The following is a 24,412-nucleotide window of genomic DNA, read 5'->3' on the forward strand; positions in this document are numbered from 1 at the left end:
TTTGTATTTATTAATAGGGCTTCCTCACCCCCCAAAGGGCTCTGTGCCTATTAGGGCCTTTTTAATGGTTAATCTCTATGTATAATATCTTTTGGCTTTCAGGCCTGTTGACAGTTTATGGTTTGCACCTGGTGCAACTTTAAGCAACTTCAGTAGCCGACCCTGTCTTTCTTATAATTAATCTATTTTCTTTCTAATAAGCATCATCTCTATGGGAACTAGATAGGATTACATTTTCACAGAACAGAAATTCAAAGGATTGCAAAAACAGCAGATATGGCACAAAACAGGCTCTTAGTCCAAAAGTTAATTACCTGCAAGAAGTCACCAGCTAATCTCTATCTAAATTATTTTCTATTAGGCGTATATGTGGCTATAATATTTGTGGGGCTTTTCTCACCCCGTGGAGGGACCTGTGCTTAATAGTTTCTTTTGTTAGTGTACTGTGCTTAGGATATTTAGAACAATCATGAGCATTTTGTGCAATGAGAGCACACATTTATCAAACAAGCCAGAATGCCAGCAAAAGGGTTTGAACTGAAGCATTTCCTTCATCCCTGGCCCCTTCATAGGGTACCAGGGTCCAGGAGATTTATTAATTAGGGTTTTAAGTTGGTCTTCATTCAGTGAAAGAGGAGCAGGAGAGCTCTCGGCAGGCAACACAAGAATCCGCAGCAGGGCAAACAAGAACAACAGCAGAAAAGGGGGGAGGATATGGGGTAGGGTAGAGGCCGAGGCCAACCTGGAGGGTCCCTTATCCTAGATGGCCTTGCCTGTCAGGTATTTTCCTCGTGACCTTGTCATGGATGGGGTCCCGGACGGCCTTGCCTGCCCGGTATTTTCTTCATGACCTCGTCACGGGAGGGACCTCCCATAACGGCTCCCGACAAGTAATAAACCATTTTTTAATAATGCTGTGTGTACACTATGTATAAAGTTGGGAAGTAGAGAATAGTTGGAGTTTTTGTATACCCAATTATGCATGGTTGAAAGTAAGGGAAAGTGAAATTATATTACCGGCAAGCATATAAGATAGCTAATTGGAAAAAGAAAAGCAAATTCAGTAGGGAAATGTTTGTTTATCCTTACATGCTTCAAGATAATTGATTTCTACCAAAAACAATCAGTGTTCCTAAGTCAGTCACAACTGATAAAGCTTAGGGATCAATATAGAGAGAAATACCACTTTGACTTTCTGTCATTACCTTAATAATGCTTATTTTTGAAAAGGGCTTTCTTTCTCTTTTAAAACATATTTCAAAATTAATGTGTTTCTTGAAAACTACACACCCATCCATCCACACCATGACCAAAGAAGACAATAATCATATTTTATCCATCAGTCTGTCCCCTCAAAAAAGTTATGTCAAAATGATCTCCTACCCCTTTGGGATTTCAGAATTCTGCAAAGATCATGTGAAACCACGTTCACAGTAACACAGTAGCAATGAATAAACACGGAAAGTGACAAATAGGTTGCATCCTTCACCAAGTGAGCATGTAAAATGTGTTTGCAATTCAGGCTCAAATTTCAAAAATTCCAAGGAGAGCTCTACCAGGAACCACACTATATATATGCAAATGCCCTCCTTCATACTCTGCAAGACAGACACTTGGATGTTACCAGCCTGGTTTGTGCTGTGAATCATTGCACCAGGGGATGCTTTCTTGTAACTTTCATATTCAATTTCATTTTGTAAGAACCAGTAGGCCCATTCAAGAAAGCTAGGTGATCACGAAAAGGAGTTTGAACAAAGCAAAATTAATAGGTTCGCTTGGTACCCCTCCTAACTGCAGTGGTGCTGCCTCTTGAATTTCAGACAAAGTCCGATGCTTAAGGAAGATTTCCTTTACTGACCTAGGGTGGGATAAATGTTAAGCTCAGTTATACTCAATAGTAGCCCACCCCCAGGGGCTTTTTGTAGAGTAAAATATAAACTATCTGTCAGCTCTTCATCGGTTGGCATCCTCAGGGCATTTTAGCTACTGTAACTTTCAAATGTTTTCCTATTGACATTGAAATAGTATTTTTTGTTGTTGTTGTTTGGTTTTTTTTTGGGGGGGGTGGGGTGGGATTTGTTTATTTTATTACATTAATGGTTATAGTAGGTGAAAGGGAAGTTAGTTGTCTCTTAACCCACTCAACATGGCTGAGCCCTAGTGCCCCTGTATCCCCCATCTGGGTCTTGGGACCTAAGGCTTGTATGTTTGTGCTAAGCTGCTTCAGTCATGTCCAACTCTTTGTGAGCCTGTGGACTATAGTCTGCCAGGCTCCTCTGTCCATGGGATTCTCCTGGCAAGAATACTGGAGTGGGTAGCCATTCCCTTCTCCAGAGGATCTTACAACACAGGAATTGAACCTGTGTCTCTTACGTCTCCTGCATTGGCAGGCCAATTCTTTACCACTAGCACAACCTGGGAAGCCAAAGGTTTGTACTCTAGCATTCAAATCCTGTGCCAAGTTGGAAACGTGGCTTTAAGGTGAGTATCCTTGTGGCTCACTTTAGCTCTCCAATTACCCATAGAATCTTCCTTAATTGAATTAACCAGATATTTTTGCTTTATTATCTATGAGCTCAGCTCATTTGACTGAGCTCAGAGCAAGGTCATTTGCTACTGCCTAAGATAGAGTAATGGAGAAGGAAATGGTAACCCACTCCAGTATTCTTGCCTGGAGAATCCCATGGATGGAGGAGCCTGGTAGGCTACAGTCCATGAGGTCGCAAAGAGTTGGACACGACTGAGAGACTTCACTTTCACTTTAAGATAGAGTAAATATTGCAGTCTTCCAAAGAGGGCTTGACACTGGATTCCTTCTTCTGTCTCACCCTCTGTGCTAACTCATCTCTTCTTCCATCACTTTCACCTTCTCCGGGGCATGTTACTGATTGGCAAACATCTACTTTCAGCCCAGAATCCCTCATCAAAGAACCAGAGTCATGAGAGAAGGGAGGTCTTTCAGGGGCTGCCCAGTTGTCTGCACCAGCAGCAACACAAACTGTTCACACATGGGTGCAACCTCCTTAGCTTCTCTCAGGAGTACACCTTGCTGACTTAAAACATGCTCAACATGAGATTTGTGAGTCAAGTTTTATTTGGGACAAAATGAGAACTGCAGCCCTGAAGACAGCACCTCAGATATCTCCAAGGAACTGCTCCAAAGAGGCAGCGGGGAAAGGTGAGGTATATAAGATTTTGGTGAAGGGGGAGTTCAATGCAATCAAGGTTTTCTGCTAGTTGCAAGGAGCTGATCACCATGAAGGGATTTTGGTTTTCTAGATATGAGGAGATGCGAGAATTAGGATCATAAAATCAACCCCTGAAAATGTCTATCTGAAGATCTGTCCTGCCAGGTTCCCAGAGCATGGGGCGTTTCGTTTCTGATCTCCACCCTGAGCTCCTCTCAGAGAGGGTTAAAGGGCGGGAGCTTGTGTGGTTTAAACCTTGTGGAGGTATATTTGTTGTTGTTTTGCCGCTCAGTCGTGTCTGACTGTCCTCAAGAGTCTTCTCCAGCAACCAAAGCTTGAAAACATCAGTTCTTCAGTGCTCAGTCTTCTTTATGGTCCAACTCTTACATCCATACATGACTACTGGAAAAACCATAGCTTTGGCTATAGGGACCTTTGTAGGTAGAAGGCAAGTGCTAGTTTTCAGTTGACAACTTCAACAGTAGATTCTGCTGGCCTATTTTCACCCTCTGCACAAATGTCTCTCTGACTTCACCCAGCTCAGTGTTCTGACCTCTGACTTTCCTGATACCCTTCTGTTGCCTAGGGGCATCTGCTTCCCTCCAGGAAGAAGCTAGCAATTGTCTTTCACTTGAGCTATGCTGAGGCACTGCATTAGGCAGCTTTTGACTGTAAACCCCGAAAGCTCTCTTCTGGTAACTTTACCCAATTTGCTCAGGACCACAGTTTGTGCTTATTCTGCTTATGCTACCCATACCCCACTGACTGTTCTTAAGAACCTACTAGCACTGCGTAAGCCACAGTGCTTTGTAAAACTTTAAATGCTTGTTTCAGCCCAGCCTTCATTTATATTGAGGCATCTTTCTGTCCCTTGGGAATAGGGATCAACAGAATTCCTAAATAAAACATCTGAACAACTTGCTAGTCTCTGAGATTTTTGCCTGGTGACAGGGTCAGTGGGAAATAACATATGTTTTAGAGTTTGAAGAATGGCCATGGTTGCTCCAAGAATTTCACAGTTTGATATAAGCCTTGGATATAAGCTGAATTTATCAGAAAGCTTCCATTTGTCACTTAGATGACTACAATCCTCAGTGTTCCATGCACCAAGTCCGCTTTAATGATATTATCAGTGCGATTTACTAACAAATGACTCTGAATAACTGTGAAGCCCAAGACCTTCTTGACCAGATAATGGCAACAGGGCAGCAAATTCAAATATCCTTGTGGTGTTACGGTGAACACAGACCAGGAGATTCTCCAGGCAAGAAGACGGGAGTGGATTGCCATGCTCTCCTCCAGGGGATCTTCCTGACCCAGGGATCGAACCCTCATCTCTCATGCCTCCTGCATTGGCAGGCCAGTTCTTTACCGCTAGTGCCGCCTGGGAAGCCCAGAATTCAGTCCCCTAGAATGTAAATTGTTCTGGCTGGACTCCACAATTCATGATGAAAAAAAACTTAATCAGGACTATAATGGCTTGCAAGTCCCCTTGTCTGAATACTTCCTATATAATCTTTCCCATTCAGCTAGTTAGGTGATTAAAGGAGATACGTTGCTTAGTTTTTGATACATCTGCTAATATACAAAGCCATACGCCTGATGAACTCCCCAGACAAGCCTACCACAAAGATAGTTTTTACAATCAAAACTTCAGGAATCGAACCCACGTCTCCTGCATTGGCAGGCAGATCCATTGCCACTGAGCTGCCAGGGAAGCCCTCTGTACTGCTTCTGTGTTGGCTACTTAGGAAGACTGGGCAATTTAAATGTTCCCTATTTATTATAAATGATTAAAGCTAGACAAGAGTAGAATTTAAGACTTTCTGTGTAAAGGGTAAGGCCAAAACGGCCAGTTCACCTATCATATCTATTCTAATTAGGCATTCAGGTAAATGTGAAGAGATCGTAGAATATTCTCTCTTGTCAGAATTCTGATTCATCACTTAGCCTTTGCCCTAGTTCCTTCCACTGCAGCACCTTCATACTCTCCACACTAATGTCCACACTCTAGATGCTCAATTTCCACCTGGGGGCATTTTGCGGTGCTCTTCCAGAGTGGCCGCTGAGCATGATTGCCTAGCCGTCCTAAGAAGTTTTGCATGTCAGCTCATCTCCTTCACCTAAATCAGAGCAAGGTCCAAGATCCCAGGAAAGTCAGTCTTTCTCAGGTTTCATGGGTTTAAATGAAGAGGTACATTCAGCTGTCTTTTATTTCTGTTTCTGTGGGGCTTTTTAATTTTTTTAATGAGTTTATTTTTCTAAGGCAGTTTAAGGTCTGCCTCACAATTAAGTGGAAGCGGTGGAGACTTCCCATAGCCTGTGACCCCACAAATGCACTGTCTAGCCTATCAACGGCATCCCCCATCAGAATGGTATATTTGTTACAATTAATAAATCTACACTGACACATTGTAATTACATTTTGATTCACATTAAAGCTCACTCTTAGTGTTGTGCACTGTGTGAATTTAGACAAATGTATAATGGCTGATGTCCATAAATATAATATCATACAGAGTAGCTTCACTGCCCTAAAAAGTGTCTGTGCCTGTTCACGCCTCCCTCCACCCCACCAAGCCTTGGTAACCACTGATCTCCTAACTGTCTGAATAGTTTCACCTTTTCCAGATTGTCATATAATTGGAGTCAAATAGTGTCTAGGCTTTTCACATTGGCTTCTTTCACTTTAGATACATGTAATATTTATGTTTCTTACATATCTTTCCAGAGCTTGATAGCTTTTTTGTTTACCACTGAATATTTCACTGTCTGGATATTCATATCTCATTGTTTTTAATTTCAATTTTCCTGGTAGCATGTGATATAACGCATCTATTACTATGCTTATTTGCCATGTGCATATCGTCTTTGGTGAGGTGCCTGTTCAGATCATTTGCTGTAATTTTAGCCAGGTTTTTTTCTTACTATTGACTTTTAAGAGTTCTTTGTGTATTTTGGATAACAGTTCTTTATTGAATGTGTCTTTTCAAACATTGTCTCCAGTCTCTTGATATTGTCTTTTTAGAGCAAAAGTTTTTTTAATTTTAATGAAGTCCAGCTTATTTCTTTCACGGAAAAATTGCATTTCTTTCACTTAGCATTATGTTTTCAAGGGTTATCCATACCATAGGATTTTATATGGTGGCTCCATTTCTTTTTATTCCCAAACAGTATTCCATTGTATTGCTATACCACAATTTTATCCATTCAACAGTTACGGCATTTAGATTTCCTCTTTTTAGTCATTATAGATAATGCTTTTGTTATCATCTGTGTGCACATTTTTGTGTGAACACATTTTCATACCTCTGGGGTAAATATCTAGGAATGATTGGGTCATGGGAATGCTCTGTTAATATTTTGAGAAGCTGTCAAAGTCTAATATAGCTACATCATTTTATATTCCTACCAGCAGGATATTAGGACTCCAGTATCTTCACAACCTCATCAACACTTTTTAATATGGCCTTGAATACGGCCATTCTACTCTGTCTGAGTTGGTATCTCATCACGGCTTGATTTGCATCTCTGTCTTGGTAATGATACTGAGACTTCTTCATGTTGTCATTTGTCTATTCAGATCCTTTTCCCACAAATAACTTTATAATTGTATTCTTCATTTTTTGTTATTGTTGTAAGTCCTTTATGTATCCCAAATATGAGTGCCTTAACACACAGGTTATTGGTAAACATTTTCCCAATTTGATATAATTTTTTCATTTTGTTCATGGTGTATTTTTCATTTTGTTCATGGTGTACTTTGAAAAACAAAAGTTCTTAATTTTGAAGAAGTTTATCTTTCTTTGTTCTTGCATATGCCTTTGGTGCCATAACAAAGAAGGCTTTGTCTCACCCCAAATTTAAACAATTTACTTCAAGGTTGTATTCTGAGATGTGTATAGTTTTAATACTTATATGTATGTCTGATTCATTTTTAGTTTGTTTGTGTGTGTGTGTGCTGGAGGTATGGCTTCTACTTCCTTTTTTTTCCACATGAATAGTCTGTTGTCCCAATACTATTTGTTGAAAAGACTACTGCCCCCCATTCATTGAATGTTTTAAACATCCTAATCAAAAACTGACAACAAATGTAAGGGCATATTTGGAGATTTTCAGTTCTATTCCATTGATCTATATTTTTTTAATCTAAATCCTAACACTATACAGTCTTGATAATTGTAGCTTTGTTGTGAGTTTGAAAACAGAAAGTGTAGCCTTTCATTGCTGTTCTTCTTTAAAATTGTTTTGACTATTGTGAGTCCTTACATTTCCCTGTGAGGTTTAGGATTAGCTTGTCAATTTCTGCATAAAATCTACCTTGCTTTTTCTCAGGTATTTAATTAAATCTATAGATCAACTTAGGAAGTATTCCTTTATTAATAGTATAAGTCTTTCAATCCATGAAATAATTCCCTGGTGGCTCAGATGGTAAAGAAGCTGCCTGCAATACAGGAGACCCAGGTTCAGTCCTTGGGTCAGGAAACTCCCCTGGAGAAGGCAATGGCAACCCACTCCGTTATTCTTGCCTAGAAAATTTCATGGACAGAGGGAACCTGGTGGGGTATAGTCCATGGGGGTCACAAAGAGCCGGACACAAGTGAGCAACGAACATTGCTATTACTCTTTCAGTCCATGATCATTAGATGACTTTTTTTTTCTTTAACTACTTCTAAATTTATTTTTCAGTTTTCAGTCCAAAAATTTTCACTTTAATTTGTCCTCAAGTATTTTACTTGGGGGATGCTCTTTAAAGTACAAATTTTTTAACTTCATTTGTAAGTTGTTCACTCAGAAGAAAAAAAAATTTTTTTTCTGTATTGGCCTTATGCACTATAACATTGAATTTATTATTCTAATAGTTTCTTAAGGGGTGCTTTAATGTTTCCTATAAAAAGGATTTTCTTTTTCAAATAGAGATAGGTTTTATCTTCTTTTTCAGTCCAAATGACTTTTGTTTTCTTTGATATTTGCCCTGATTATAACCTCTAGGACAAAGCTAAATAGAAGTAGATAGACTAAAAATCCTTGTCTTTCTTCCTAAGCTTTGGGAGAAAGTGTTAAATTATTTGCCATTAAGTATGATGTTAACTGTTGGCTTTTCATAGATACTCATTATCAGTGTAAGAAAGTTATTCATTGTACCTAGATTGTTGAGTGTTTTATTGTGAAAGGGTGTTAATTTTTTGTCAAATGCTTTTTATGTCTTTTGAAATAATTATATTCATTCCATTCTCACAAAGCCATTTAAAATAGCTACAAATGATGAGACAGCTAATTTGGCTCCCTGTGTTTTCGTATCTTACTTTTGTGCTCTGCTTATTTTAAATGACATTTTTTTTTTTTTTTTTTGGTTTTTAATAATGAGGTAGGTTTCATAACATGCAGTCAAATAAGCTTAATGGTAAATTTAACAATTAAAAGATAAAAAATGTATCCTAAACTAAAAGCTTACATTTGTGCTATGATTCTAACTATTCATATCCCAGATAGTCTGTGTATGTGTTATTTAACAAATGGGCAATCATCCATGTTTGTTTTTCTGTTGCAGTCTGATTAAATAAAGCAAACCAGTAACTCTGGAATGATTTTGGTTTGTTTTTCTTGATGATTTCCTTCCAAAATAATCCATCCTACTTATTAGATCATCATCATTATGGAATTTCCCATAATTCAATGATAATTTTTGTGACTCATAAAACTCTTGTGTTATATGATCCTAATACTTCTAAAAATCCTCACAAGACAAAGAAACATGATATCAATAAACAAAAATTCTCTAGTCAAATACAATTCTAAAAATAATTTCAAAACCATTAGCTTTTGTGAAATGCTTTTTTTCAATAGACAGTTTGTCCAAATTGCACATCCAGATGTAGATATGAAAGTTATGTTAATGGTAGTGCTACTCTGAGATCTCATAGTCCAAATGGACCACTACTAATTTCACAGTTGTGTTTAGTTCATTTAGCTAGTAATTTTGCTATAATACCTAGTACCTATTTTAATTGAAATTTGGTAATGTGTTCCACGGTTTAAGTTCAAAGCACTAATAGCTGAGGGTCCAGTCCTAACTTGACAGGATTGATTAAATGTGCCATTTCAGCTGTCCCTTCCTCATACCTTTAACGAAAACAAAGCAAAAAAATGAAAAGAGAATGGAGGAGAGTGAGTGAGGTGTTTTGGAAAAAAACAGAATTTGTGAGTAGATGCCATCAGTGCCCTCTCTTTTCTTCCATGAAGATTTGGCTGATGCTCCAACTCTTTAGCTAAATCAAGCTAAATATTTGGATAAATTCTAGTTAGTCACAGAACTAGAGAGTCCGATGCTGCTAGGGCATGAGATGTGCGATAAAGCAAGCATGAAAGAGCAAGGAGGAAAGAATCCCTTTCACATGGTGAGGATAATACAGTCTTTCTTGCTTTAAGTGGATCCCCTCAAAGGTGGCCCTAGTGGTAAAGAAACCGCCTGCCAATGCAGAAGATGCAGGAGATGTGAGTTTGACCCCTGGGTCAGGAAGATCCCCTGGAGGAGGGCATGGCAACCCACTCCCATATTCTTGCCTGGAGAATCCCATGGACAGAGGAGCCTGGCTGGCTACAGTCCCATAGGATTGCAAAGAAACAGGCACAATTGAAGTGACTTTGCATGCGTGCATGCTTTAAGTGTATCTCCTCAAAGTGATTGAGAATTAAGTAATCTTGGTCCTGATGAGAACGGGGATGCCAAGATCAAGAGCAATTATGACCACTACAAGAGAGACCTGGGAGTTCACCAGTCCCAGTTAGTGGAGGAAATATCTTTTTCTTCTTTCCCAGCCACAACTTCAGCACAAGAAGCCCAGGAAAAGGAGGGAGGTGGATGGTGAGAAGGCAACCTGTACCAAGGGGAAAGAGAACTTTGAATTTGAGATTGAAGCATTCAGTTTCAATGTCTTGATCAATATAACCTGAGAACATTTTAAAAACTGTAGAAGTAAATGTAAAGTTTTTTGGGGACACTGACTTTTCTTCTTGATACTGAGATGGTGAGTGACTCTACAGATAAGATCAGCAGAAGTTTGTGCATAAATACTACTTTTATCTGTTTATAATGCAGTGATTTATTTGATTTCTGCTAAATTATTTACATGTAGTAAAAGGCATAATAATCTAACATATTTAGGTACAATAAAAGAATATTATATAAAAGCAAGAGTATTTGTCAATTATTATGTATAAACTCTGCTGATATACTGAATTGACTGGATGAATGCCTACACATAAAAGCAAATAGATCTTGTTTTCATATATTCAGGCTTCTATATTTGTAAATTGTTTTGGTTCTGCTTGATTTCAGGTGAACTTTAAAATGTGAAATCAATTCTAGAATTAGAAAGCTTTCAGTGAAGTGAAAAAAGATATATAATTCCCTTCTCCCTGCTTATTCATTCACCCACTTCTGCCTCCATCCCTCTTCATTCTAGATGTAGTTATGAGAAAGAAGTTAATGAGTTGATGTTTGGAGAAAACAGCATGAAGCTTTTGAATAATAGAAAGATTAAAATTTAATCATGGAGAATATATGAGAATCTTCTTATGATTACATAATAAAAAAATGTCTTTTAAAAAATTTCCTATTCAGACATAATCTTAGATGATATTTATTCCTTTCTATACATAACATAGCCAGAAAGTTATCCTGAAACCTAAGTTAAAGTATCATGAGTTCCTTTTATTTGATATTAGTAGATTTCCACATGTACTTTATTTTAACTATGATAGTGATCTCTATTATTAGGTCCACTTTTATTTTGCTATAAAAATAGTAATAAAATGATTGCATTAAATGTGATATAGATCATTATAAAAATTATATCATCTAGGTAAACATAGCAACTATTATACTCTGCATAGAAAGTATATAAGTATATACTCTGCTTTTAATGTTGTACACTTTCATGTCTCTACACCGTCAAATTTTAGCCTTTATCAGAATCTTTCTCTGATTCTCCAGAAACCTTTATCAAAATGTTCTCTGATTCGCATATATTTTCTCTCTTTCCTTGGAGGGAATAACTTAAACTAATGAGAAAAAATATTACTGCAGAGAGCAATGAATAGGAAATACAAAGCCTTGATTTATTTTCCTTATGTGAGCCCACTTATATAAGTTGACTTTGAGTTAATAGGTGTGTAGGGATGTGGGACGAATTGAGCATGTATCTCTAAAAAGGAATACCTAAATTATGCATCATCAGGGTTATATAATTCATGACAAGTATGAAAGTTCAGAACCCAAGAGTTTTTCATTAATAATTCCAGTCTTTGGCTAGACAGATCTATTGATGATCCAGAAATACATCATCGGAAGTTCTTTAGAAAGGGAGTTTAAAGGAACTTTGAGCTGCAAGGTGAGAGTTGTTATTTGGAACAACTGAATGTGCCAGGTTTAGAGAAGGCAGTGAATCCAAAAAGAGCAAGAAGCAAGCAAGGTCCAAATCCTTGGGAGCAATGAGGGTGAAGCGCAAAATCATTCACAGCTAGAGACGGCGTCTAAATTTATAGGTTCAAAGAGAAAATATCACAGGAAAATGTATTGGGATTTAATAGCAAAAAGAAATTTTTGAAATTTGAAATCTGAACAATTCCTCAGTAAAATATTGTCATTTGAGGCACCTGTTTTTTACCTTGGCAGCATAATGTTGCCTAAACAAACAATAATAATTTAGTGCTGAAGGGGTTAGTTGTAGATAAAATGTATAAAATATGAGTATATAACAAGGTGATATTAACCCCAAAACAATCGTGAGAATTTTGAATGTGAATATTTTAAATTTAGCATTTTAACTACACATAGATTTGAAGACTTTTTCTTTGATAAGAAGGAAATTGAATGAAACCAATAACTACTTTTTCATGCTTCACTGACACATTGCTTTGGATAATTTTCAGTTGAGAAATTCTTAAAAGTCACCTTACTCCAAGTGCCTCTCAGATATAGAAATCTGACATCTTGAGAATTTGTGTGTGTGTTTTTTTTACGTTAAATAACAAGTTCATTGTTGAATCATGAAAACTAAAAAAATTATGTGTTTTTAAATTGCTTTTTATATTATACAATTTTTCCTCTATATTTATTTCCTATATAAATATATATATAAATATTTCTTTTAGATTCCTAGTGTGTATTCAGAAGGCACCCCTGAAATAAAATCATTCACCTCAATAAAAGATCATAGTCAATCATTTTTCAACTTCTAATTATTCTTAACATAAATTAGTTCATGAGGCTAATAGAAACCATAACAACCATTAAGCATTATATATATAAATGTGTTTGTATATATGAAGCAAAGTGAAGTGTTAGCCACTCAATCATGTCTCTTTGTGACCCCGTGGACCTACCAGACTCCTCTGTCCATGGAATTCACCAGGCAAAGACACCATTCCCTTCTTCATGCTGATCCCTGACCCAGGGATCAAACCCAGGTCTCCTGCATTGCAGGTGAGTGCTTTACCTGAGTCACCGAGGTCAGTGCTGAGATCAGTCCTACCTGGGAAGAACATAACTTTATCAGAATTGTTGCATATGATCCTGAAATTCTGGAGGTGGTATACTGACTGAAAGACTAAACTGCCAACATTGGAAAAAAGGTGGAAAAAATTTTCCACTTTTTCTTTTATTTTTTAATCAGTTAATGACAAAAGGCTGAAATGCTCTTTCAAGAATACAGAGGATTTTGTGTTCACTTAGTTCCTAAAATTATCAGGACTAAGATTTTTAAACCTAATTGAAAATATTTGCATAATTTTAGAGACGGGAGCTCTTTGGTTCATGAGTGAGAAGGAAAGAGAAGGTTGAAATAAATCTACTTCTTCCGCTCAGATTATATAATCACACAGCAATTGCCATACCTTTCCATCTTTCATACTTACGCACACCCCTCAGTGCCCAGAAAATTAAAAGAGTAAGAAGCTGATAAGGCTCATTCAATCATTTTAATGGTACTGCACACTAATCATGATGTAATATGTTTTCTTCTCCAAAAGTGAAGGCACAAATGTCTAATGATGAAGACTTCCTTGATGAATAGTTTGTCTTTGTCAAAAATTCAATGGCAGAATTCCATTGATGTTGGTGCCTAAGTGTCCCATCTGCTGCCTGAAAGCTGGCTGACATAGCATATGTAGCCTAAGGGAATTCTAGCATATGGAACATTCTCTTCAAAATCTAAATTTTTACCCATGAATTTCAATATCAATTTCTATCATACTTACTTTTCATTTTGTTAGTATCCCTTGAAAAAGTGTGTCAGAAAGTTTAAAGGAAACCCACCTAAGTACAAGTACATGCCTCACGTATTGTCACTCACAAATACTAAATTATCTCCAACAATCCTATGTGAATACGAGTGTATGTTAAACCTTTCTGTACATTTTATTAGAGGGAATTTAGAACATTTACAAGGATGTTTATATAGTTAATTTATTCTCATACCAATATATCTCATTATTAATACTTTCCTTTAAAGTGGTCTGGCAGAGTTTATTGGTCATAGACTGGCTATGTTCTACTAGGAACATAAAATCTTGGAAAAATGGGCCAGATAGGGAGGTATAGAAAATTTTTGATCTTTCAAGACTGAGCTGGCAGCAAAATTAACTGTTGTGTCTAACCATTTTTTGGAAGATGTGTGTTGACTTGGGCTGGAATCAAAGAAAGGATGGTCTCCTGGTAGCCAGAAAGCAAGCCTAGGAATTCAGAGCAAGTATCACACATCAAAGACTTGGATCTTATTGCAGGGACTTTGCTGTATGGTCTCTCTTCTGTAAAAGTTGTTCAATCACTCAGTCATGTCCAAATCTTTCGACCCCATGGGCTGCAGCACATCTGGCTTCTTCTCACTATCTTTCAGAGTTTGCTCAAACTCATGTCCATTGAGTTGACGACGCCATCAAACCATTTTATCTTCTGTCACCCTCTTCTCCTTCTGCCCTCAGTCTTGCCCAGCATCAGAATCTTTTCCAAGGAGTCAACTCTCTTCATCAGGTGGGCAAAGTATTGGAGCTTCAGCTTCAGCACGAATCCTTTCAATAAATATTCAGGGTTGACTTCCTTTCAGATTGATTGGTTTGATATCCTTGCAGTCCAAGGGACTCTCAAGAGTCTTCTCCAACACCACAGTTCAAAAGCATCAGTTCTTCAGTGCTCAGTTTACTTTATGGTCCAATTCTCACACCAATACATGACTACTCGAAAAACCACAGCTTTGACTAGATGGACCTTTGTTGGCCAAGTAATGTCTCTGCTTTTTAATATGCTGCCGAGGTTTGTCATAGCTTTTCTTCCACAGAGCAAGCGTCTTTTAGTTTCATGGCTGCAGTCACCATCTGCAGTGATTTTGGAGCCCAAGAAAATAAAATCTGTCACTGTTTCTATTGTTTCCCCATCTATTTGCCATGAAACAGTGGGGCCAGAAGCCATCTCTAGAAGTAGAAGGATAGAAACCACAATATAGGTTGCTAACAAAGACCCTTCTATGTTTATTGGGGTGTGTGAATTTCCACAAATGAATTATCATTAGATGGTATTATTTCTCATAATGCTCTTCCTTCTTAGCAACCAGGCAGAAAATGGCCTACACAGAGTTGAGATGGAGTTGAGCGTAGGATGGAGTTGAGCTTGAGTATTGGAGAGGAGAGGACCACACACAAAGAGAAAGCTGTTGAGGACCCTCAAATGTGTAGCAGAGGTCTGTGATCAGTGCATTACAAATGGAAAAACAAACAGAGCCAGGGAAAGAGCCACTGCAAAGAATTTGATGGAATAGTAACTATGTTACATGCTAAGTGTCTTAAATTGTGATTGACTCTTTTGCAACTTCAAGGTCTGTAGCATGCCAGGCTCCTGTGCCCATGGAATTTCCCAGCAAGAATACTGGAGTGAGTTGCCACACCCTCCTCCAGGGGATCTTCCCAACCAGGGATAGAACTCGCATGGCATGTCTCCTGCATTGGCATGTGAGTTCTTTCCCATTAGTACCACCTGGGAAGTCCGGGGACTGGCAATGTTGCCTTTTTCTACCATCAGACTGGAAAGACATAATCATGACTTTGGGGGTAGTGTATAGAGGAAGGTCTTGCCTCAGCAGTGGTGGAATAATTAGCCCTGTGGTGAGAATGGCTCTGGTCCCACCAAACAATTATTAAAACAAGATCCTAAAGATTCACACTGTTATAAATAACTTCATTGTATCCAAGAACAAAGTTCAACAGCATTTATACGAATAAAACAAATAACTGGGGTCCAACCAGGTAAACTTTATAGTGCTTTTCATTTAATATAAAATTACCAGGTATAAACTTAGACTCCATAATAGGAAGAAAAATCAAGTATCCAAATCCAGCGCAGAACTGGCAGAGATGTTGGATTTAGAAGAAAAGTATGTTAAAACATTTTATAATTATATTCATAAGTAGAGACATGAAAGATAAAACCCCAAATTTGTGATTCCAAACATGAAATTCACAGTATCTGAGTTGAAAAATTCACTGGATAGAATTAGTAAAGATTAACTGTGCAGTAAAACAGATATGAGAATATGGAGATATAGCAAGAGTATCCAAAATGAAACAGAGAGGGAAAAAAATGAATAAAAATAGAGTAAACCACCAATAAATTGAAGGACACTTCCAAATGCCCTGATGTATGAGTGAATTAGGGCTTCCATAGTAGCTCAGTTGGTAAAGAATCTGCCTGGAATGCAGGAGACCTGGGTTCAATCCCTAGGTAGGGAAGATCCCCTGGATAAGCAAATGACAACACACTCCAGTACTCTTACTCAGAGAATTCCATATGGAAGTACAGAGGAACTGTAAGGCAGGCTACAGTCCATGGGATCAGAAAGAGTTGGACACAATGGAGTAACTAACTTTCACTTTTTCACTTTCCTAAGTAATTAGAGTCTATTACTCAGAGATAGTGGGCTGAAAATTTGAAGGATAAAAATGTAAATTAAAGTGCATCAATATTAAAAATTTCTACTTTTTGGAAGACATTATTTAGAGAATGAAAAAACAAATCCAACACAGGAGAAAGTCTGATAAACATGTTTATCCAGAATATGTAAGGAACCCTCAAGTTTCAATGATGGAAAAATGAACAATTATCACATACCTATCAAAACGGCTAAAATTAAAAAGACTCTTGGTGAGAAGTAGAATAAAAGAATTCTCTTATATTTTAAGTTAGAATGTAAATTGTCCAATCACTTTAGAAAATAATTAATTTCTTAAATAGTTAAATATATACCTACCTTATGCCTGGTCATTCTATTCATACATATTTAACCAAGAGAAATAAGACATATGATCACATAGAATAATCATAACAATTTTTCCCTCCTGTCTGTCAACAAGTGAATGGATGGGACAACTTGTAAGACATAAATACCATGAGCTACTACTCAGCAATAAAAAGGAAGGAACTACTGAAATAATAACAACTTGGATGATTCTCATAATAACTACTTTGTAGCACCTAAAAGGTTTTTCAGAGTTGAAGATTAATCTGTGTAGTTAATCTCATTCTGCATGCTAGAAAAATGTCTCCTTATTTTCCTTGTCTCTAAACATGTCATAATTTTTCAACTCTGCTGCCTTGGCAAAGCTAAAAACTGTATTGTTTGCCTGAAATCTTTTTCTTCTTTTTCTTGCTCATAAATTTCAAGATATTTATTTAAATTCTACTGCATCTCTTAAGTATCTCTGAATTTTCTCTTTCTTGGTACATCAGCTTTCCATGAAATTCCATTAGTCTTTCTAACATATTAATTATCACATGTCATTTTAATTGTCTGCTGATTATACACTTTCTGTCCCCTTTTATTAGGACACCTTCAGGTAAAGATCACTTTATAGGTGCTTTTGTCTTACTGGAACCAAGAGTACTTTTGACTAATTACTGATCTTAATAAATAGTTGTGAAAATTAATTTTAAAAAATTTATATCTCAGTTGGTAAATTTATCAATGAACAATACAAAATATTTTAATTATCTAAGAGTAAAGTCTTGGGATCAAAGGATTTTCTTAATAATTACTTATTCTTCAGTGGAATTAATAAACCTGTGGCACAAAATGCATAACACTGTCTTACATTGGACAGTGTTTCCCAAACACTAGTCTTATTTGTACCATCTTCATGTAGTTTGAACTATTTGAGTATATATTTGAAGTAGAAATTAATCTTATAATTTATTTCACTTCATATCTGATGCACTCAAGGTCCATCCATGCTGTTACAAATGGCAAGATTTTCTTCTTTTTTAAGGCTAAACAATAACCCAGTATATATACACTACATATATATATATGTTTTAATATGTATATGGGTCATATTCTTTATTCATTCATCCATTGATGGACACATATTAATAACTTACCTTAACTATTGTGAATATCTGCTGTAATAAACATAGAGATGCATATATCTTTTTCTAGTTAGTGTTTCAACTTTATTTAGGATAGGAATTGCTGCATCATATAAAGATAAAAAGCAATGTAATATTAAATATGAGTGGAATTAAGATAAATGACTCTTAAAATATCCTCACCCAAATACCACCTAAAATTGTCTTTTAAGCCCAGGTGTCCCACATGGTTGGGGGAGTGTGTAATTTCCTCGGTTCTGTCTCGCCACAGCAAAAATTTGAAGCAGCGGACAGACCAGTGTTACAGCTCAGTTACAGCTCGGTTTTATTTGACAAGCAAAGGAAAAAACATTCTGGAGGCCTGAGGGCCGGTGGACCCAACGGAAGCAAAGAGAAGAGGGGACTCGGCTCAGTTTTGGCTCATAGTTTTATATGTTTTTTCTCCTCCCCAGCCTGCCCTATGTAAACTGGGTTAGCCAGCAGGGCTGTTTGTTTCACCTGAGGTTCCTTTGTTCTATTTTCATGGGCTTTTTCCTTTCTTTGTCTTAGCCACCGCTATTTTGGACTCCTTTTTCCTCTTCTAACTACCTAACAACATGTATTCTTTTATAAAGTACTTTCATGAGGTATACAATTGTGTGTATCACTGACCAAGAAAAGAAAATTTTCTATCGATCTGAGCAGAAAAGATATCTTTAACTTATTATACATGATTGAGGGGGAAAACCTACTGTATTTTTTTAAGGCCTCTTACTGATCATTTCTCTACATTAGTACACTTATTTTAATCCTCTTTCTTGGAAAAAGGAAGAATAGGAGATAAAAAGGACAGAAGTTATAAAATGTAGTAAAAGTAACAAGCAGAAATAGCTGTAATAAATTTGTAAGAATCAAAGAAAAATTGCATGGGACAGATGAAGTGAACAAGGAAAGTATTATTCAAGATTATTGCAATAGGGGTCAAGACTATCGCACATGGGAGAGACATTGAACTCAATTTCCCTGAAACAAAGGGTGGGAGGATTTTTAAATGAATGAACTAATAGAAAAGTACTGAAGGACTTGAGAGGGGTTGGTCAGTGTGACCAGGCTATCTCTGTTTTCTAATCTTCCTTTATTGAAGGTAGTCTCTGACCCTCCCACAGAGACTGCGGGAGGGTGCTTATCTTTCTTGATGATGACATTTCAAAGTGCTGGCTTCCGGGTCCTTGAAAAAGACATTTCTGAGTTGTAAAACTGGCAGGAGGCTGGGAGAAGATTTACATTTCAAAGGGATAGAGAAAGAATTTACAATAGCAAGTCTTCTAAAGTAAATGCTCTGAGAAAAGCAGAGGTCAGGGGGCCTAAAGTCTAGAAGAAGCCTGTCTCAAGTTTAGTCAAGCCAAGGGGAAGGTAAGACCATTTTGGTTAAAAAGAAGTGGAAAGAAATGGATATTCGTTTTCTTGCCATTCATCAAATGATTTTAAAAAAAAGTCTTCTCTGAAAAAGTTTTAGAACTTCTAAATCCATCATGTAACTCAGTAAAAGTTTTAGTTTGCATTAATGATGTGGAAATCTAATTTGACTGACCAGATCAGTTGAATTATTTTTTGTTATAAAAATGAGAAAAAAAAAAAAAAGAAACTGAAGTAAGTAGTTCAAAAAATATCCTTTTAGAAACCTATTTTGACAAGTGCCATTTAGTTTTCATTATTTTGAACACTGATAATGCATTGTTAAATGGGTTTACTATATTTAATGCCAATAATGAATTCTTACCCTAAATCTTCATGGCTAGTTTTCTGCTATCAAATATTTGCTAACGTTGGGCTGAGACTTAAAATGTGTGAGAATAACCCTGCTTTCAGATTTATTGCTGTAGCTCAGTCGCTGAGTTGTGTCCCACTCTTTTTGACCCTATTGACTGTGGCACACCAGACTTCCCTGTCCTTCACAATCTCCCGGAGTTTGCCCAAACTCATGTCCATTTAGTCAGTGATGCCATCAAATCTTCTCATCCTCTGTCACCCGCTGCGTCTCCTGCTTTCAGATTAGTGAACCAAAAGTCAATCACCTTGTCACTAACGCCCACATGCTGTACTGCGTGTCTTTCATTGGAAAACACTGAGTCTTGAAAGACGGCTCTTCTCAGCCTATCACTGAAAAAGTAACAGGTTCTCTTCCATTATAGAACTAATTGATTTGAAGGATCTGCATCTGATGATGCTAGACATCATTCACAGCAAAACAAAGCCCTAAAACTAAAGAAAAGTGTAATCCATACTGAAGTCATTTTAAGTGCAAGTAGTATATTTCAGGTTGATCAGCAACAAACTAAAAGGAATGGCAAGGACATTTTTACAGAACTAATTACCATGTCAGATGCTTAATTTATAAAGTATATGTGCAAACAGTCTGCAAGGCAATGCACTACTTAGAGAAGAGTCCATTATTCCATTGCTCTTTTACTCTAGTAGTGATGAAAATCTATTCCTGAGCACATGCATCTCCCCATCCATGCACACATAGTCCCACCCCACCTCTCTCTTGGCAAAGTAGCCCAAAAAAATCTGGTCAAAGAGCCAGTTCAGAGTGGATAAAATTAACACAAGATTTTTACAGAGAAGATTTATTTTTCTCTACAGGAAAGATTTATTTTACTGTCTTCATTGTTACTTTAGTTACCTTCAGCCTCTTTTTCTAGTAATTTGGTAGCCAGTTGGGGAAAAAAATGTTAGCAAAGGCAGGATTTGAGAGGAGTATAGGATTTTGACCATTTTGCTGAATGAAAAAGTTGTTGTTGTTGTTGTTTTTTCTTTTTGAAAAACAGTTTCTTCCACCAACACTTGTGACTGAAGAAAAGGCAAGAAAGAGTTGTGAGTTAAGTTTTATTTGAGGCAAAATGAGGACTATAGCCTGGGAGACAGCCTCTCAGATAGTTCTGAGGAACTGCTCCAAAGAGGTAGGGGGAAGATCAGTGTTACAGAATTTTTTGTGAAGAGGGGATACACAGAGTCAAGCAAACATTTTGGCAGTGGCTTGCTGCTAGTCAGGAGAAAGTTGCTGCCAGTCATGAGTAACAGATTTCCCTGTTGATTATTTTAGTGCCTTTTTAGATATGAGGAGACACAAGAATTTGGACTCATAAAAATCACCTCCCAAAAATAACTATCTGTAGGCCTGTTCTGCCAGTTCCCCCCCAACCACCCAAAGCACAGAGTGCCTCATTCCTGATCTCCACCCTGAACACGTTTCAGGGTGTTTTGAAGGCCAGTGACTGCAGTGACTAGTAACCTAACCCTTGTAGAGGCAGACTACAAGAAACAATTTTTATTTGGCAACACTCATTTGCTTACTTGCCAACTCATCCTTTTTTTCATTGTGAAAGTTCAGCTTACAGAATGGGAGACAATATTTGCAAATCATTTATCACATAAGGGAATAATTTCCAAAATGTGAAAGGAATTTTATAGGAAAATGGACAAAAGACTTGAAAGGACATTTTTCCAAAGAAGACATACAAATGGCCAACAGGTACATCAAGAGAAGCTCAACATCAGTATCACTAAGGAAATGCAATGCAAAACCCACAGTGAGGCCCAGATCTCAGGACAATGCTAAGTGAAGGGATGTTGATGATGACATAAGAGGCTCCTGAACTGTCCCCACCCATGACACCCTGAATGTCCACCTACAGATGCAGCAGTTCATGGAGGGATATCCAGAAAGTGGTTAGGCGATGCTTGCTCTTGACTACAAGAGAAAACACCTCGTTGGAAAGGATAGAAAAAGCTGAGTCACATTCTTCCTGTAAACCCTACCCAGGCAGAGCACCCTACAATTTGGAGGGTCTTCCTACCTTCCAGCCGCTCCCTGAGGAGTGAAGGCTTTGAATGCACTCCTAGCATCCGTGTTGTTAAATAGATCAGGTCCTGCTGATGGCTGCTTACAAAATCAGTTAATACATACTCACAAATGTCAGATTTTCTAGGTGGCACAGTGGTAACAGATCATCTGCCTGTCAATGCAGGAGACACAGGAGATGTAGGTTCAGTTCCTGGGTTGGGAAGATCCCCTGGAGGAGGAAATGGCAGCCCACTGTAGTATTCTTGCTTGGGAAATCTCTTGGACAGAGGAGCCTGGAGGGCTACAGTCCATGGGGTTGCTGAGAGTCAGACATGACTGAGCATGCACACATGCACAAATGTCAGTAGGATTCATACCCTATTAAATATATATCCTTATTTAAGAAGCTGCTTCTATATGCCTGGTCCTGTGCTAAGCATGAGGCCTATGTCTCCATCTTCTAGAAGCTACCGTGTTTACTGAGACAGGCAGAGTCTATTGCCTGAGACTACTCCAGTGAACATTAAGCAGAGAGAGTGTGTCGGGGAAGGACATCTGCTCAAACTAGAAAAATTCAACCAGGAAATTTCAACTAGGAAAGAAACAAGTAGCAAAACTTGAAAAGGTTATTATAAGGAGGAGGTATCTACCTTTCTTCTTTAAAAGACTAGGAGTAAGCCTTCAATGGACAGCTCAGGTTTCATTCATAGCATCCTGGAAAATAATATGTCTCTGATTAAAATAAAATCAACAAACTGTAACACAGAGAATTTTTGCTTGCTGTAAACAACAGATCTTTACATTTCAGTTAGGTGAGTCATGCTGAGGCATTATTTGATTGAAAACATGGAACATAAAAATTGAACTAGAGTTGACAGTTCCTAGAAGCAGCAGTGACAACCTCTGTATTGAGCCAGGAGGCTTTTTCCAGTGAAATTCATGTGGTTTACAAACACAGTCAAACAGCTATAATTTCAAACTTTTCTTTATTATATTCTCTTGAATTTGAGTAAAAATGTTACCTCATTGATTTTTATCCTTCATGGGATTATCAACGTGTTTTAAAATCTAGTTGTTTTAAAAAGACTAATATTTCATGCTAACACTTTACATTGATGAAGTCCTGGTACATAATATACATAAGGCTGTATATACATATGTATCAATTTTTACTATATTTAATGTAAATTAAAGCCAAACAATGAATCCTAAGCACCCTTACTTCTATATACACGGTTTCTCTCCACCTGTGATGTTCTGTGTTAACAGCTACTGCCTACTGGCCCTGTCTGTGGTCCCAGCGCTCGCTTTCTATATCATGGCCTCCTGGCAAGGGGGCAGTTCTCTCAGAGCCAATCTGAAGCTTGTTAAGTCTAACCAACAAATGCTTGTCTGATTTTGGCATTGTCTTACCATTGCTTACCATTGAGAATGAGTAACTCAGACTCAGCCAAGTTTTAAGGTGATAGATTCATTTTAGTCTTACAGTTGATACAATAAACAGAAATTCTACCCAAAATCCAAGCATATTAAACTCTCTAAACCAGATATTGACAATAATATAGTTTCTAACAGGAAGGATTAAAAACTGACCTTCCAATTGAACTGTGGACATGTGAGTTAATAGAAACATTTTCCTCAGGCTTGAATATTTTCATGCATGTAATTTTGGTTTACAGCCTTTATTTCAAATGAAGAGCTATCAAAACAAGCTCAATTGCCCTATTTTTATTTCTGCTTAAAGAAGCCAGAGGTTAATTTAGACACATCAAATGCATCTCGGTGTGTATCCTTGATTGAATTAGGTGGATGTTTCCCGACCGAATTTGAGTTTAGTGATACTGGGAAGTGAAATTTCCATTTCTATTTCTGTCAGACATATTTTTAAATGTAACAAACAATGACCATGGTTGCTTGGAGACTCTGACCTTTGGATTCTAACAATAATTAGTAAGATTAAAAGTCCACTTAACTGTTATAAGCATCACTGGATTTAGAAAGGATGAACAAGACAAATATTGCCACCCTGGATATATGCATATATATAAAAACATAAAATGCTCATGGGGTCAATGAAAATACCATTCATTGCAGGTACTATAGGCAGAGGCTTTTGCTCACGTGTGTCTCATTAAATCTTTACGAATATTCTCTTCCATTGAGACTGAGGAAACTAGAGTAACCAGGAATTTAAATGACTTTCCCAGTGTTACATATCTAGTTAATGGTCAAGCTGGAATTCTAAACCTGTCATGCTGGTTCATAGAATCGATGACTGCTTTTTCATTACCCTGGTGCCTGTAGCACATTTCTTCTAATGGTGCTTTTTCTGCATACATCATGGGTGTTCCAATGCCAGCTCTGGGGCTCTTGCTCCAGTGAGTTTCCTTCTATGTATCTTGTTGTTGAAACCTTTTCAAAATTATTTCCAAATAGAAAAAGTGAAGAAGTCAGCACTTTATAATTTTTATGTTATTGGCATAAAGGTCATTAGAAATTCTAGTTATTTTCCCTGTAGCTTTGCCTGTTTCCAGGTGACTTTTCATTGATTCTTGACCTTTGAAAAACTTAAGAAATTTGCTGTAATTGTTATCTGATTCCATGGGCTTTGAAGCATGACTGTGTTCCACCTCATACACGTATATAACTAAGCTTCTAAACAGTTTGAACCAAATATTCTCATGTTTAAAACAAGTGGAATACCATAAATAGAAAAATGGACATTTAAATACAGTTGAAGGCATTACCTTCCATCCAGCTGCTTTGACTGGATCTGACTGACAACATTTGAGTTGCCTTTTAGCAGATATCCCATCGATATGCAATGACTAAAAGAAAGGAATTCAGATGCTGTGCTATTAGGCAGAAAGTCTAAAGGTTGTTCTCTTTAAACTCAAACTACTGAGCAGCTCTTATATGTTCTTGCCATTTGCTCCAATGACCACTGTGTATAAGACCAAGTGTATACAGGGAACGACTTCAATC

The sequence above is a fragment of the Cervus canadensis genome, chromosome 23 (assembly GCF_019320065.1).
Source record: "Cervus canadensis isolate Bull #8, Minnesota chromosome 23, ASM1932006v1, whole genome shotgun sequence".
Lineage (NCBI taxonomy): Eukaryota > Metazoa > Chordata > Mammalia > Artiodactyla > Cervidae > Cervus > Cervus canadensis.